A 17,998-nucleotide genomic window follows, 5' to 3' on the forward strand; every position below is an offset into this window, starting at 1 on the left:
AGATGTCCCGTTCTTTTTCAAAGAATCAAGAAGTCAGTATGTGGTCTTGCAACCCTTTTCAGCTGTACAATGTGTGTGTGAGATGCTCCCATAAGCTTGTATCATGAATTCTATTCCTATAGAGCAGGGTTCTGCAACCTTTGGCACGCTGCCCATCAGGGAAATCCGCTGGCGGGCCGGGACGGTTTGTCTACCTGCAGCATCCGCAGGTTCGGCCAGTCGCAGCTCCCACTGGCTGTGGTTCACCGCTCCAGGCCAATGGGGGCTGTGGGAAGTGGTGGCCAGCACGTCCCTTGGCTTGCGCCACTTCCTGCAGCCCGCATTGGCCTGGAACGGTGAACCGCGGCTAATGGGAGCTGTGATCAGCTGAACCTGCAGACACTGCAGGTAAAGAAACAGTCCTATCCCACCAGCGGATTTCCCTGGTGGGCCGTGTGCCAAAGGTTGCCGATCCCTGCTATAGAGACAACTAACAGCATACAAGGGTGGGATGAATGCAGAATCTTTGTCAGCTGAGAAAAATTCTAAAAGAACCATATAAATTATACAGTGGATGAGGGATAGTTAGATAATGACTGTAGATCCTTCAGTACTTCCATGGGCCAATATTTTATACAAGGTGGGGGAGGGGAAACAGGAAGTATAGGGATCACAGTTGACTGCCAGCTACTAAGGAAAATGCAACACTTTGAACAGTCTTTGTTGTTGTCCTAGGAGCAAGTAAAGTAACTTGAGTGCACTGCAAGTCCCCAAAAACTTACCATTATGTGAAAAAGTCCACAAAAAGTGAAAGTTGCAAATGACAAGTATTTCGCTACTCAAGTATGTGTAACAGTCAGCTATTCCAGAGGCAGGCCTTAATGTTGTATGAATGTTAATACTAATGACAGCACTATGAAATAGCTTGAGACAAAGTATACTGAAAATGGCACAAGAAACCTTTAGTTAGAAGTGATGGACAAGCTAGATTTTTGAACAACAGGAATGTCAAATTGTGAACCCTTCCTGAGAACAAAACCATCCTCCTCCTCCTTCTGGCAATATGTTTACTTTATAGATGACCTGAGGAGGAAAATAGCTTCTTTTTTAAAGACCTTCCTTTTTAAAGGCCAAGATTGTCCTGCTGTCACAGGAACAGACATGCAGGGGGATGTGATATGTCTCCCTATCTCTGCTGCAGATTATTTCTCCTGGTACGCAAGGTCAGCTACCCTGGCTAGCATATCACTAGGGTGAAGAGAGCATCAAAGATCTAGTCACTCTGCTACCCTGCCCACCAACATGGGTGTGAGAGGGAGTAGCAGCCTGGTGGAGATTTCTGTCCTTCCTGTGCTGTGACTGGCTGAATGAAGGTGTGTAATCATTACTCCCCTAACTCCCTTGCATGGACCCATAGCCTGGATAACAAATGAGCTATTAGATTTTAATAGCATAAGTGATATACAAAAAAAGACATGCAAGATTTTTTACCTTAGAAAAATCATGTCTTGTGTTCCCTGTTTTACTGGAGGTCTACCATGGAGCCTTAATGTAGGTCAGGAATTTTCTCTGTTTGTAATAGAAGAAAGGGGTGCAGAATCTTTACCAACCTATCTTAAGCACTCCCCCCTCAACTAACTAGGTCTCAGTCCTTCAGAATCTGTGAGGTAGAATCTTTGAAGAAAAAGAAGGCAAATCAACAAATTAATTCCTGATGTAAAACCAAGCAGGAAAAACACTCGGAAGAAATAACAACAAGAACAGCAAAAACAACAAAAAAACCCAACGCCTCCACCACCATTCCAAAAAACCCCCCAAATCAAAACAAACAAACAAAAATACCCCACACAACCTTTTCAGGCCTTCTTTCTAAATCAGTAAGAAGGAAAAAAGGGGCATATAACTATTTTTTTTTTCCTTTGCAGGTCACCTGGATGGCAGAACTTAATGTGAAAAGTGCTCATTCAATAAATTGTGGAGTTGAATTATAAACTTTGGGACAAGGATCATATCTCCTGATGTAGGTTTACACGTTCCTTATACAATGGTGGCCTAATTTGGGTAAGGATCTTTGGAGCTACTAAAATATGAACAACAATGACTAAAACCAAGCTTGAGTTTTAGGTTTTCCAATTCTAACCATAACTGTAGCTTCCCTGGTCACAGCAAAGCAGAGCTTTAAGTACTTTTAAAGCCCTTTAAACTATTCCCATTATTCTCCACATTTGAAAAATTGCTTAAGAATACCAGCCTTTTGAAGTAATACTGTTCTGTTGGCCAGACTTTATTTTTCTTTCTCTGAGAATAGTCCCCCGGGCAGTGATACTCAGACTGAGGCTTGTGAGCCTTCAGGGGGCTCTTTAATGTGTCTCTTTGCAGCACATGATATTAAAACACTGTGTGATTTAATTATTAACCAATCAGGATGCTTTTACTATGTGATTAACCAATTAAGTTATCAACTTGCACTAAGTGATTAACTTACTTGCTGTGAGACTAATATATCTATATATGAAATATATAGTATTGTAGTATGTGAAACAGTGAATTCTCACAACTGTGGTTCTTTTGTGTAGTTTTGATCACTAATTTGGCTGCTGAACCAGGGAGGTCTGAATATTACTGCTCTAGGGCATAGGTGTAATAAAAAGGTAGAAGTCCTTTAACTCCGTAGAATAATACTCCTCTCCATTTCTGTTTATTTCTCTGAAGGCCATCCCTAAAATGCATGTGCCTCCACTTAATTTTAATCAAACTGCAGCAAATTACTTGTACCTCCCGGTGAACCCTCATGAACAACACTCTCAAAGCTCGCAAATATATTGCAGTTTGGCTGAAGACTCCATTTTCAATCTAGTCTGAATGTGTCCATGGGAGATCCAGGAATGGAAATGCTGATAATTGAGCTACCAAGTGGAGGAAGATATTGAAGTAAAGAAACAAGATCACTATTTTGTGATCCCATTCTCAATATAACTATTACCTTTTCAGTATGTATGTACTTGGGATATATGTGAAAACAGGGACTGGTATGTAAGATCAGACACATGGTCTATCTAGTCCTATACGAAGCTACAAAAGAAGCTACAAGAAACCCTGGACTAGGAATAATCTGCCTGGACAGGAAATTTCTTCCTACCCCTTTGATTTAGTTAGTGATTGCATTATGTCACATAAGAGTATATATTCCTTGTGCATAGTTTGCATCCTAGCTAATATAACTGTGATTGAGGGAGTGAGGGGGCTGGCTTCAACGATATCTTCAGTTCTATGGGTTAATTATGTAAATATCATTTATTTTTGATCACTTTTAAATGTATGGTCTTTCAATTTCATTGAACGTTCCCTTGTTCTTGCATCATAAGAAAAAGTAAGTAAGGATATCTGATCTACCTTTGATATGCCATTGAAATTACTCCAGTGTTTCTCAAAATATGGGGCACACCCACCTGAAGAGTAGAGGGTTACCTGGAGGGCATGGACAAATGTTTGAATTGTTCTCCAGAGTCTTAGGTTTCAAACTCAAAAAGAATAAGATTCTGGCTGCTATGGATGTGAAGAAAATCTTCAAAACCTGAAGTCAGAGTAACCAATGCAGAGACATCTGATTGAGTTTGCAGAGAGCCTGAAACAGGTGAGGTGTGAGCATCCCCTTTCATTTCAATTGGTGATAAATCAGATGTGAATTATGATCCCTTAAAAGTCAGCATAGTGAACTGTTTAATTTCTCAAAGCATGTAAGAAAGAAGAAGTATCATATTATGAAAATCTATAACATTATTTCCCAAATGGGAGAGAAAGGTAAAGGACTAGCTGGGGAGGGGGATGGTGAAGAAGCTATATAGATCTTAAATATGACATGACAGGAGTCAATCATGTTGGCATGATTGGTTTCATTTTTCTGAAGGGATATTCAGCTTTCAAAAGTTTGGGAAACACTGCATTATTCTGTATGGACCTGATCCAAAGTCCATTGAAGTCAATGGGCATCTTTCCATTGACTTCAGTGGGTTTTGGATCAGGCCCGATACCTCTATCATGTCTACTCTTGCTAAACTAAACAGTACCAATCTTTTCAATCTTTCTTCGTAGAGAAGTCTTTTCATGCCTAACAACTTACCAATTTCTAATATAGAGATATAGATAGAAACACTGATAAAGGGCATTAGGGTTACCATAACTGAACATGGGTGAAATCCTGCTACCATTGAAGTTAATGACAGAGCTCCCATTCACTGGAACCCATGTTCGTGGTGAAGCAATACCACTGACTTGTATAACACCAAAAGTATTAATTATATTTCCCATCTTGTTATTTAAAGAGCCTAACATGTTGTTTGCTTTTCTGACTATCACTGTATACTAAACAGATTATTTCCTTGGACTGTCTATAATAATGCCCAGGTATTTTTCCTGAGTGTTTACAATTTAGAACACAGAAATCTGAATGGGTATTTCTGATTACACTTCCCAATGTGCCTTACCTTGCAATGGCATATTAAACTGCATCTGCCATCATGTAGCCTATTCATCTAGTGTGTTAATATTCTTTGGAGTAACTCAGTTTTGACTAACAAATTTGTATCCAAATCCAAATTTTGCATTCTGGCTGTTTGCCCTGTTTGCTAATAATTAATACATATATTACATAATTTTTTGTGAGGAATATTTAGACTTTTCAACAAAAATTGAAATCTGACAAATTTCAATTCGGAAGGGCCGCCACAGTACCTCATGTGAGTTGTCATTCAGGTGCCTCGTGCTCCCATTCTCCTCTGCATGGGATTTCATCTCCACAATGCATTACAGTCTGCCCTCTTGGTGAGGGGAAGTAGAGCATCAAGGGAGAGGTAGTCCAGATCAGGAGCCCACCCTAAAAAGAAGACTGGGAACATAAGACAACTCAACTGCCACTCCTGTGAGGTACCCTCGTGACATATGAGAATTTAAATATTTCAGGGTTTTGCTTTAAGTGTTTAATTGAAAATGCAATTTTGTAGAAAAATAGTTTTGACAGAAAAATTTCTACTTGCCCTAATATTAAACAATGCTAGTTCTAATATGGATCATTGCAACACCCCTTGGTAGCCTTTTGCACTGTTGGATATTGACCATGTATTCCTACTCTTTGTTTTCTGTCTCAGCCAGTTTCTGATGCATGAGAGTACTTTGTGTCTGACCTCTTTATTATTTAATTTCCTTCACTGATGAACTTTGACAAAGGTAGTTTGAATGTCCAAATGAATTATATCTTAGCATTTTTCCTTTTTTTTACTGTTTTGTTGACATGTTTAAACAGGGTTTTTTAGATTAGAGAGATATGTCATTTTATAGGATCCATGCTTGTTTGCTTCTACTGTATCATGTCCAACTGGGTGTTTTATAACTGTATGTTTCATTAGTCTTTCAAATCATTTTCCTGCTAGTAAAGTAAAATTTTCTAGTCTGCCATTTCCAGAATTATCTTTAATACCTTCTTTAAAGATAGTTCTCCAAATAGTCCAGCATAGAGATGGTAAAATGTTTCCATGTTTTTTTTTCTTTTCTAAGAGAAAAATGATTATTTTATTGCACAAATTTCCCTGGTAAAAGTTCATTTTCAACTGAATTTTTCAGCTGTTCACTAGAAACTATTTTTTTTAAGTTTTTGGAAACTGAAAGACACTTCTTTTTTTTAAAGTAGCTTTCTGTTGCAAGCAAGTTTTGTTTTGTTTTCAGTTTTTTATCAAAAAAACCACACAGATTTGGTAGAAAAATTATGACAAAAATGAAATTGTTTTCATTTCCATCAAAATAATCTGCAGGAAAAAAAGAGTTTCCCAACAAGCTGTAGTCCACTGCCACACCAATGACTGCATCACAAAGAATAAAAATGGACTAGATGAATAGTTGGCAAGTACATATCACTTCCCATATTCAAAGCATGGTAAAGACTTTAACTAAACTATGTTAGGCAGACATTATTAACCCAGGAACTACTATCTACATTTTACAGATGGAGACACAGCACGGAGGGACAACATCACTTACCCAAAACTCTGTCAGAATCAGGACTAGAACATCAGAGTATATTGTAGTTACCAATTACCAAAGAGTTGTGACAAGAATGGCAGTCTATCTCTTATCTTCTTCCACCTAATGAACTGGTAATGCATCCGATGAAGTGAGCTGTAGCTCACGAAAGCTTATGCTCAAATAAATTTGTTAGTCTCTGAAGTGCCACAAGTACTCCTTTTCTTTTTGCGGATACAGACTAACACAGCTGCTACTCTGAAACCTGGTAAGAGACAGAAACCAAGGGACAGTCAAATTAAAATCTAAGCTGTTTCCTCCTCAACACTTCTCATTGGAGTGGGTTATGGAGTCCATCAATGATGCTGAATCAGGAGAGAGAGGGGAATAACAGTCAAATTCTACCCTAGCTGTGAAAATCTAAGGGGTTAGGAGCTCCCACTACACTATATAGAAGACAAAGAGCTACTTTTGAGGACACAGTTCAGCCGTAAATAAAGAGGCAATGGCTCAAATCCAGACGCTGGTCCATTGCAGAAGGATACTTATTGCCAAGGATCTTTATTTTCTCTTTTTATTTTGGACCATAAATGCTGACTCCATGGGCGTTCCAGGGTTGGAGCATCTATAGGAAAAAAATAGTGGGTTCTCAGCATCCATTTGCAGCCCTGCCGATCAGTTCCCCCTCTTCCCCCATCACCTCCCGCCTGCCTGAGGGTCCCACCAATCAGCTCCTCCCCTCCCTCCCATGCCTCCCAGCGCTCCCACCCACCATGGATCAGCTGATCAGCAGCATGCAGCAGGTGCTGGGGGAGAGGGGGCGGAACAGGGCAGGAAGAGGCAGGGTGGGGGTGGAGCAGGGGTGGGAAGAGGCAGGGTGGGGCCTTGGGGAAGGGGCGGAGTGGGGGGAGGGCTTCGGGTGGATTGGGGGAGCACCCCGGGGAAATTAGAAAGTTGGCGCCTCTGTTTTGAACAGCTCTGGGTGATTTCTATCAAAACTCAGCTTCCTATCAATACAGCCCACTGTTTCCTGAGAGGACAGTCGAATAAGAACAAAACTAATTTTCTTTAAATGACAAAAATGTCACTGACTTCAACAGCACCAGAATTTGGCTAACACAAGAGTATACTGCACATTTAATTTTAAAAAAGAAACAAAATAAATTGTGTTTTCCCCTTTTACTGCACTCCTTTTATTACTGCTTCTCTAGTTTGTAGAGGTTTTATCTAATTCAAACTATAACAGTGGCTCTGAATGCTGATTTGCAAATACTCCAACCAGTGTCATTTTCAGATAATTAACTTGGCACTTAACAGCCCTGAGATTTACTTTATTGTTGAATTATTGTGAATTGTTATTGTTCAAGACTGATAGTACTAAGGTTTTGTTACCTTCAGTAGATTTCTAGTATGTCTCTTCATCCTGTTTGTGACAGACTGACAATATCCTGTGATATCCTGAACAAACCTCATGGGATTAAGTTAAACCTTGTTGAATTAGGGTTAACACCTTTGGGGTACATTGTATTAAAAATTCAACTGTATATGCATTATTATGGCATTGTATGGAGCTTCTCTGGTAGGAAAGGGGATGCTAATGTACTTCCTCTGTTATCAGCCACAGATGTGCACTTACACTAGGTCAAATAATGTTTTCCAGGGACCAAGAGACAAAGAAAGGGTTGTTGGATAAATAGCCTAGTTTTAACCTGCCTCAGTGCCTTCTTTCTGGTCCAGAAAATAGACAGGACCCCTATCCTTAGGGTGGAGTTGGAAGGACTGGGCCTATTGAGGTCGCATAAGACTGGGTGCTTGTTCTGACCTGAAGCTGTGAGGAACTTGTAACCCCTTGGGTGAGGGGTTGAAGGGCTGCTCCTGCCAGAATCCATGTTAGGGTGAATTCTGGTAAGCTTTTTAGCATGTGTGTAAGTTCTTTTCTTGTTTTAATAGGTTTTCTCTGTTATGATTTTTACCTTAATAATAAAGTAGGCTCGCATAGGACATGCTGTGTGGTACTTTATAACTGTAGCAATGGCATCTGTTAACTATTTCCGAAGAGAAAGCAAGCAGGTGTTCTTGGGCAACTTGGCTGTGCTGGGAATAGCACAGTGAAAGCAGGGAACTGTGCAGCCTGGAAATACCCCAGTCAGAAGAGAGAGAGGGTGGGTCTCTGCCCAGGAAGGTAGTGGCTGGGGAGCTGGAATCATAAGAGTGGGTGCCTTTGCTGGACCACTGAGAGGAAATACAGATGCAGCTGCCATGAACTGTCATACTGGCATTGTCATAATTTTCCTTACCAAGATTAAACTAGTGGCCCGATTTTCAAGGGTGCTAAGCACTCATAACTAAAGCTGACCAGAGGATGACAATTTGTGGCACCTTTTGAGATTTCTAAATTTGGTTTCATTCCAATTCAAACTAAAAATATATGTGTGTTTTAGAGCCTGGCAGTTAGGTATGTGGAAGACCCAGGTCCAAACCTTGAATGATAATTTCACACATCCCAATCCAGAGTCCTAAACACCAAGTCATATAGCAAGATGGTTTTGTGTTCAGAGACTGAAACCAAGCCCCCCCTTTTGGCAATGTCTATGTTAAAACTGAAACATCTTCACAAAACATTCTGTTTGCAATAAATCAGTATATTTGGCCAAAATTTCATTTAAGTAAAAAATATTCTGGCCAGCTCTACTCCCACTGAAATCAAAAGTTTTCATTCCTCATTACCTCTGAAAATCAAGCCATACCTCTAATTTTAGCACATTAGGACAATGACCACATGAACAAGATGTATAAGAAAGGATAGAGGGAGTATGTGACTAAGTATCCATTCATCCTGCAACATTAGTTAGCAAGTAAAACACAGAGCTACTGACGGGTGAGTGGGTGGGTTAACTTTTGCTTTCCACGTGGTGAAACTTTGTAGATCCCATGTGACATGTGCTTATCCCTTTCACCAATAAGGTATGGAACAAAATAGACAAAGTGATTATCAATAGATAAAATAATATTGTCCCAAAATACGCTGAGGTTCTGCATTATGGGAGATCCTTGTAGAGTAGGGAGGAAAAAAGATTTTCATGTTCTTGTATAATGAAGTTTGCAGCTTTTGGCTCTGGGTTTATTTTTCAAACAAATCTGCAATAGCAATTTCCGTTCTGAGTACTCTCCCAAAGCAATGTAATTATTGGCAGCGTTTCAACATGCATTGAAAATTGAAGCTGAATTAATATTTTATTAATTTTTTGATACTTAAAACCAAAATCTGGAAGATTATTTGACTTTTGGTAGCTGCAGAAAATATTACACACGTCTGAGTTTTTGAGGTCCTATGATACATACTCAGACACTATAGTGATCATATAGTTTTGGAATGTTGAAATGGACAGTGTAATTGATCTACGAGTGATAAGTGATGGGAAAGTACATTAAAAGATCCAACTTGTTTGTGGGGGGAAAATAGTCACTATGTAGGAAATGAATAGAGAAGAGGGGTTAATCACCTAAACCTGATATATTCATTTAATTGTTCAGTATTTGGCAGCATTTAAACAACTAATTTGTACCACTCTATACTGTCATGTATACTATATAGTTACCATACCAGGGCACACCAGGCATTAATTCAGTCTAGTTTCCTAATATTAATTTTAACACCTTCTCTTTCCCTGATGTTTCTATTTAATATATATATGCACACGCACGTGCACACACACACACACACACACACCCACACACACACACACCATTTTACAATAACTTGTGATTTGCAGTTCTTTTATTACCACCACAGCAATCCATTGATATTGTTCTACATCAAATAAATAATAAATGTTCAAATAAAAATGACATAACTAGCTATATGTTTACCGTCTAATCAGTACAAATAATTCAAAAGATAAAAAGTTGAACTTTTAAGATTAAAGAACCTAATAAAAAGCTATTAGCACAATGTTTGTTATTAATTACCTAGGTGTTGCAGTGTTTCATTTTAATCTAGTAATAAATTCTTAACATATAAATGAAAATGACATCCACACTAATTTCTGCCTGGGAACAGGAAAGTTGCTATATTGTTGCAAGTAATATTGTAACCTGCACCTGTTTTTATAATTAGCAAGGAGATCGAGTTATGCAGAAAAGCCAGTTATTAGAAGTTATTAGGGAGATTTTCTGAAAACTAGTCAAATGGCTGTGTGATCACTATTGATTCAGAAAGTTATTTTTTGCAAAAATAGGTTGAGGTAGGGCTGGGACAAGAAGTCCTATTCAGAGGACATAGAGATGGGAAAGAGCTGATATAAATGTGTTTCAGAGTCCCAACATATAGATGCTCCACTCCTGTTTTTCTCCTTGCTCCTGCTGGCATTGTGCTAGCTCCATTGTCCATTTTTTACTTTTGGCAACTACTGAACATTGTTTACCAACATATAAATAAATCTACCCTATGATTTCAATTGGTTTTAGTATACTTTTTTCAATTCCACATTTGAGCTATTGTGTACTGTTACTACATGCTGTCAAAGAGCAGTTGCGTCTACATTCCACACCGGAGATAGGTAGAAGAAGGGCAGAAATGATGGATGTCCAAAATTTGTACTGACAAGCCAGGGTCCTGAGGATGAGCTGAAACTGGAATTGGGTAAATAATTAATAAATATATTTGTTCAAATGTTTTATTATACCAACACTGGTCAAGGAACAATTTAGCACAATGGGTTTTTTTGGTTCTTTCCAATACATAATATTTCAGACATCCACGATAGTAATAATAATTATTAATTATATTTCTCTTGCCTAGCAAGGAATGGACGGTGTCCAGTAACAATGTAAATCCAAAGCTGTCACTGGATAGTGCGGGATTCCACATGTTGAACACAAAAAAGTTGCTGGGCAACACTTTGAAGTGATCATATTGAATTCTACCACTTAATTAGAGTATTTTACTTCTATCCCCTTCCACCTGTAATTTATTAAACTTTGTCCAGCATACTTCAGACACTAGGTTATGTAGATTGGCATTCTTATAATATGCTTTCAGAGCACTAGAGGGAGAAAGATAAGTTAGTTTTGCTGATAAGAAACCAGACTTGAGATGACAAAGAAGATTAGAAAGTAATGAAGAATGCTGGAATGGAAAATTAATTTAGTGGGGCTATTGTGGTTTAGGAGGAGAGGGTAGGAGGGGAAGTATGTTAACTGTGAGAGTAAATCTTACCTTCTGAGTGTTCCAAAAGGTTGTATAGTGCTTTATTAAAATATCACTGTTTTTACTATTGGCATCATAGGGTGATATAAGATGACAAATAAGAAGAAATTGCCTGTAGGTAATACTTGCTCGATAGTGCTACGTTTTAGATTGATCTCTCCCCTCTTTTTATGGAGGTTTTGGTGGGCCTGAAGTTATTACAGATATTTCAGTTGCAAATCTTTCTAAATTGCCAATGTGACTTGGCATTGTCAATCAATTAATGAAATATCTTATACTATGTAACCCTGATATGGGGATCTGAAGCCAGACATTGTCAAATAAGCAGATTCTTATATTTCCTTAGAGAAAATCTCATGCATTTATTTGAAGATGCCTTATGCAGTGGTGTGGGACAAAAAGTCCCATGCCCCCTAAATGAGTGTGTAAAATGCGTGGAGCCACCTCTGTTTGTGTCTCCTGCACAAGAGACACAGACATTTACAGTAGATGGGTTCAGGAGTGATCCTATGTGTACATGTTTCAGAGTAACAGCCGTGTTAGTCTGTCTTCGCAAAAAGAAAAGGAGTACTTGTGGCACCTTAGAGACTAACCAATTTATTTGAGCATGAGCTTTCGTGAGCTACAGCTCATTTCATCGGATGCATACCGTGGAAACTGCAGAAGACATTATATACACACAGAGACCATGAAACAATACCTCCTCCCACCCCACTGTCCTGCTGGTAATAGCTTATCTAAAGTGATCATCAAGTTGGGCCATTTCCAGCACAAATCCAGGTTTTCTCACCCTCCGCCCCCGCACACACAAACTCACTCTCCTGCTGGTAATTGCCCATCCAAAGTGACCACTCTCTTCACAATGTGTGTGATAATCAAGGTGGGCCATTTCCTGCACAAATGGTTCAGGTTCTCTCACCCCCTCACCCCCCTCCAAAAACATGTGTCCCATATGCAGCCTCTGTATTGCCCTGTCACGCCTGGAAGGTTGAGGAGGGCTATGTGCCTCCCTGATGCACAAACTTTCCCATTCCCCCTTGGTCCAGAGAAGCTTCATACAGGCTCTCCCTACTCAGAGCTGTGGCTAGCTGTCACAGTGTATTTATCTATCTATTAACCTCAGGGTCACACTCAGAAAATGTGAAGAATCAAATCCAGTTGCCATTTCTGCAAATGATATGTTAATTTAATGTCAGTGTTGGACATCTGATTTACTTCCAGCATTCAATTTCTTAATTCCTTTTGTCATTTAATCCATTAATGATGTGGCTACCTCAGGCTAAATCAAAGGTGCTGGAGGATCTGTGGATTCTTCTTCTGTCTGCTCTTTTCAGAGAGATTAGAGTAGGAATTTGAGAGGTTAAAATATTTTGCAGTTCTTCCTGCCATCACAATACAGTAGTTCCTGGCACAAGTGTCTCACCAGCCAGCCAAAAACATTGACAGCAATAGCAGCAGCTGGTAAGGTACCTAAAATACTAATGAATTATTACTGATTATTTGTATACTGGTAGACTCCACAGTGAGGTCAGTGCTATCCACTAAAACAGCTGCCCTGCACAGCTCACAATCTAAGACAGGGAACATCTGAATGGGACCAGAGACTTTCATTTATTATATGTTCATATAGCATGTAACACAGAGGAGTCCAACCTGGTTCTGGCTGTTAGGTGCTACTGTAATATAAATATTAACTAATAGTTTGTTTTTATTGACCAATATTGTCTCATTGTTTGTTTCTTTGCACTCCTCCATCCATCTGTCCATTATTTTATATTTATACTGTAATTTCCTTGGGGCAGGGACCATCTCTTTCTTCTGTGTTTGCACTGGGGGCTCAATGGGGGTCCTGGTTTGTGACTCTGGCTCCTATGTGATACCAAAATAATAATTAATAATAAAATAATAATAATTATTATTATATGTAATCCTCCCAATAGTGTAGTATATCTAATTAAGAACCCTAATTTCTATCTCAAACCTCTGCAGTCCATTCCCATGGTTGCCAGTTCTATCTACAGTCCTGGAGTTTTGATTAAAAATTTCCCCTGCATTCACTTTCTGTTATGGTGGAGCTAAGCCCGACCCATATCTTCGTCCTGTTTCCCTTGCCCTCTCCAGACATAGCTGGGACTTCCTCAGCACTCATCAGGAGGGGGTAACAGCAGGACATGGGTATTTTCCCTTCAGCTCCTCCTCCCACATGAGAGTCCAGTCCCAAAGGCAGCCAGGACTTCATCAGAAACATTGAAGAGGAGAGAAGCAGGGAAAGGCACAGCCAGAACCCCTGCTCTTCCCATCACTTCACAGCCCCTGGTCCCCAGTGATGTCAGTGTGACACCGACAGACCCCGGTCATTGGTGGGCAGGATAGAACTTGGGACCACTGGAGCTAAATGCATGAGCCCCTGCTGCATGAACTAAATGCCATATGGCCCTTAGCTAAGGCTGTAGAGCAGACTTGTTAATTTCTCTCTAAGTGGTCTTGGTGCCCCTAAATGGGACAGAGACCACACCCAGGAGGTGGGTGGGTTACATCGGCGGACTTACTTTATAGGATTAGAGTGCTGGACATTATTTCCCTGTTTGTTTGTTGGTAGTTCGTTCCAGACTCCTCCCTCACATTTCCCTGCTGCCAGCCTCACTCTCCCTGCCCTCCATGTTCCAGCCTTCCACTACTTCTCATCATCAGTTTCCCTCCTCCTCTTCTTTCCATTTTCATACCACATTCGTTCCATTTTCACTCCTATTTATTCACACCTTTACGCAGAGGTGAAAGTAAGCGGGTCTGGTCCAGTACGGCATACTGGCAAAAGCTGGTATGCCCTGTGTGACAAAGCTCTGTCCTTGTCTCCGTGGGTCCCACATTTCCTGGCGGATTTCGCTAGCCTCAGAGGCTCACTGTGACACTCCACGTAACCCTTCTTTCTCTAGGGACAAGGGTCACAGTCTACTGAGACATTTTCATCATAAGTCAGCAAGGGAGATGAGGAGAAGTTATCCTTCCTTGCACAGTCTCTGTTGTCTCCCAGTCTCAGTGATTAATCAGGGGGCAAAGGTGGGGGGGGGAGCCCGGGCCCATCCTCTACTCCGGGCTCCAGCCCAGGGACCCTAATAGTATCAGCTATGGTAGCTGACCTCTTAGAAACATGACATGTACAATTCCCTGGGCTACTTCCCCCACAGCAGCCCTCACTTCCTCAAGCTCCACCTCACCCTTACCTCAGGGCCTCCTTCCTTGTCCAGATATGGTGTGTATTACTCAGCCTCTCCAACAGCACAACTTCCTTCCACAGCTCCTGACGTGCATACCCACCTGACTGACTGGGAGGCTTTTAACTAGTTTCAGCCAGCTCCTGATTGGGTTCAGGTGTCCCAATTAACCTAGCATTCTCCCTGCCTTCTGGAAAGTTCTTAATTGGCCCCAGGTGTCTTAATTGACCTGGAGCAGCTGCCATTTCACTTAACCTGGTACCAGGGATTTGTTTAGCCTGGAGCTAATATATCTATCTCCCACTACTTTTCTATAGCCATCTGGCCTTACCCCGTCATACGTGCCAGACCGGACCGGCTTGCCCAAGCTGGCGATTTAAAGGGCACAGGGCTCCCTGCAGCGGCCGGAGCCCCCGGCCCTTTAGATCGCCTCCTGAGGCCCGCTGCTGCTACCCTGGGGCTCTGGCAGCCAGGCTTGGGCAGTGATTTAAAGGGCCCGGAGCACCACTGTGGTAGCTATGGCTGGAGCCCCGGGCTCTTTAAATCGCCCCTGAGCCCCGGGGCTCCCAGCCGCCTCTGCAGCTGGGAGCTCGGGGGGTGATTTAAAGGCCTCTGCAGTTGGGAGCCCCGGGGCCTTTAAATCTTTAAAGTCCCCGCCTCTTCTGGTTGAGGCCATGCCTCTTCCGGTTGAGGCCACGACCTCAGGACTCAGGACTTCAGCGTACCTGTAAGTCCTTTAAGTAACTTTCGCCCCTGCCTTTATGCCATTCCACCTCAACCCATATTTAAAAATAAAGGCCACATTACTCAGATGGAAATAACCAACTATGTACCCATCTTCATCGTGGCCACTTTGCTCACCTGTTGTTTTCCTTTTTCTCACCCTTCTTCTGTTTTGTCTTTTTATATTGTGATCTCTTTGCAGCATGGACTGTGTCTTGTATATTTTTTTATACTACCTTGCACACTGGGGAATTGGGGCCTGTGTGGGCTGCCTCAAAACAAAGAATAGCACAGTCTGTACAAGAACTTATTGTATCTGGCTTTGCTTTCTCATTGGTTGGGAGGGGAGTAACAGAGAGAATTTGAAGTTTTGTTAATGAGAACATTAATTTTGAGATTCCAAAGTAGATTAGAAACAAAGATTGGAAAATCAATTTAGTTAGATTAGGGGTAGTGGTCAGGAAAGGAGAATGATACGTCTGAAACGAGATTTTTGTTTATATTCGACTAATGAAGTTCAAACATATTAAAACATCTTTAAGCTGGCTTTTGCAGAGAGTGTGGAAATTCCTGGTTTAAGCACAAAGAAGGTGGAAAACACTGGGCAAAATCCTGAGAGGTGCTAAGTACTGTACCTGGCACACACACTGTAGTCAGTGGGAGTTGGCTGGAGTAAGGAAGGCATTAAAAGTGAGACCTAGCATGTGTTCAGATATGCACAGCCTGGCGTTAGTGATAGGGTAGAGACACTGCCCAAGGGGGAGTTCTGGGAAGAACTGTATGCAAGCACGAGGTGCACGTGGTGTGTTTTCAGGCAGCTGCTTGCATCACCTGCTGCTCATGGTCCATATGTGCATAATGAAAGCACTCCCTCCATTCGTCCAAGCACGAGAACTAGCTGCTACTCTGGTTCTTGTGTGAGGTGAGGAAAGGGGGGCGAAGCTTCTTACACCACCTCACAACGCTGAATGCTAAAACAACAGCCATTCAAAACCAGGCCCTGAGGAATGACCTCAGAAATGGACCATCCAATTCCATGGGATTACAGATGATCAGTGTTCCTTCAGTTTGGCCCATAAAATAGGAGATCCCTAGAGAATTCCACAAATGATCCAATCCTGCTTCTTTTGAAACCAGTGGCAATTTTGCTATTAATTTTAATGGCAGCAGAAGCAGGTCCAAAACAAAATTGGTATGAACTTATAGTTAGTGGCCTAGATGCTGAACCAAGTTAGTTTCTTCTCCGTGAACAGTAACCATTAAGTCTGAACTGAATTATTCAGAGGGGAAAGTGTGTGTGGGGGGGAAATAAAATGAATAATTTACATAGGTTGTAGATGAGTTAAAAGGTGTATTTTAGAAAAAAATAGGCTTTGTGAATACAAATCAAGTTAAATGATTTCTATTGGGTTAAATCACTTCATCTCTCTCACCTCTCTCACACACACTTCCTTCAGCATGAATTATGTTAATGTATCTGCATAATCACATTTATTGTGATCATTTAAAAAAAATGAAAAAACAAACAAGCAAGCCTAACATTTGAGGCATCTTTTGCTCATTTTGTAAATGTCCCATTCGTACCATATCAATAGTTTCCCCTTTACTTAGACCTCCAGAGATCTATATACTGGGTTTGAGGTTCAAGGGACCCTATGTATATTAGACTCATAGACTCATAGATATTAAGGTCAGAAGGGACCATTATGATCATCTAGTCTGACCTCCTGCACAATGCAGGCCACAGAATCTCACCCATCCACTCCTGCAATAAACCTCTCACCTATGTCTGAGCTATTGAAGTCCTCAAATAATTGTTTAAAGACTTGAAGGTGTAGAGAATCCTCCAGCAAGTGACCCGTGCCCCGTGCTACAGAGGAAGGCGAAAAATCCCCAGGGCCTCTTCCAATCTGCCCTGGAGGAAAATTCCTTCCCGACCCCAAATATGGCGATCAGCTGTACCCTGAGCATGTGGGCAAGATTCATCAGCCAGATACCCAGGAAAGAATTCTCTGCAGTAACTCAGATCCCACCGCATCTAACATCCCATCACAGGCCATTTGGCCTATTTACCATGAATAGTTAAAGATCAATTAATTGCCAAAATCATGTTATCCCATCATACCATCTCCTCCATAAACTTATCGAGTTTAATCTTGAAGCCAGATAGGTCATTTGCCCCCACTGCTTCCCTTGGAAGGCTGTTCCAGAACTTCACTCCTCCAATGGTTAGAGACCTTCGTCTAATTTCAAGTCTAAACTTCCCGATGGAAGTTTCCACAGAATGCTGCAAGCATGTGGGATCTTGATCTAAACTCTTGTTGCTTCGGCATGAATCCTTTTGTTGCCAGCCAGTCTCTCTCCTTCTACCTCTTGTTTGTTATAAGCTGCTCTAGGTCATTCTCTGCACAAGTGTAGAGGATACAGACAAAAAAGCCTCAGGAGTGCCAGAAATGACACCAACATTAACAAGCAGTATTTGTACACAACAGAATACAATGGAAAAGAGTCCATGTCTAGCGGCTGTTTCTAAGCTGATGGAAGACATAGAAGAAGGTGAACTTTCTGTGCTATGGAGCCAAGAGCCTAAATTCAGCTTTCTCTCTAGTGGCTAGTACTGTAACAAGAGATTTTTGCTTTGAATGTTCTGAAATACCTTGCAGCACCTTAACACAGGCTTGCAGAAAAACCTTGGAGGGGGGTTAAAAACACTGTGAAATTCACTTCTCCCAAATGACATAATTAAGGTGGTGATAGTACCATGACACGTTGATTTGCATAAAACAGTAATCACTTCTAAGATTAAGTAAAAATTAATGATAGTTTACATTTAGAAAATCCACCATGGTGGACCAAAATGAGA

Source organism: Lepidochelys kempii, chromosome 2 (genome assembly GCF_965140265.1).
Source record: "Lepidochelys kempii isolate rLepKem1 chromosome 2, rLepKem1.hap2, whole genome shotgun sequence".
Classification (NCBI taxonomy): Eukaryota; Metazoa; Chordata; order Testudines; family Cheloniidae; genus Lepidochelys; species Lepidochelys kempii.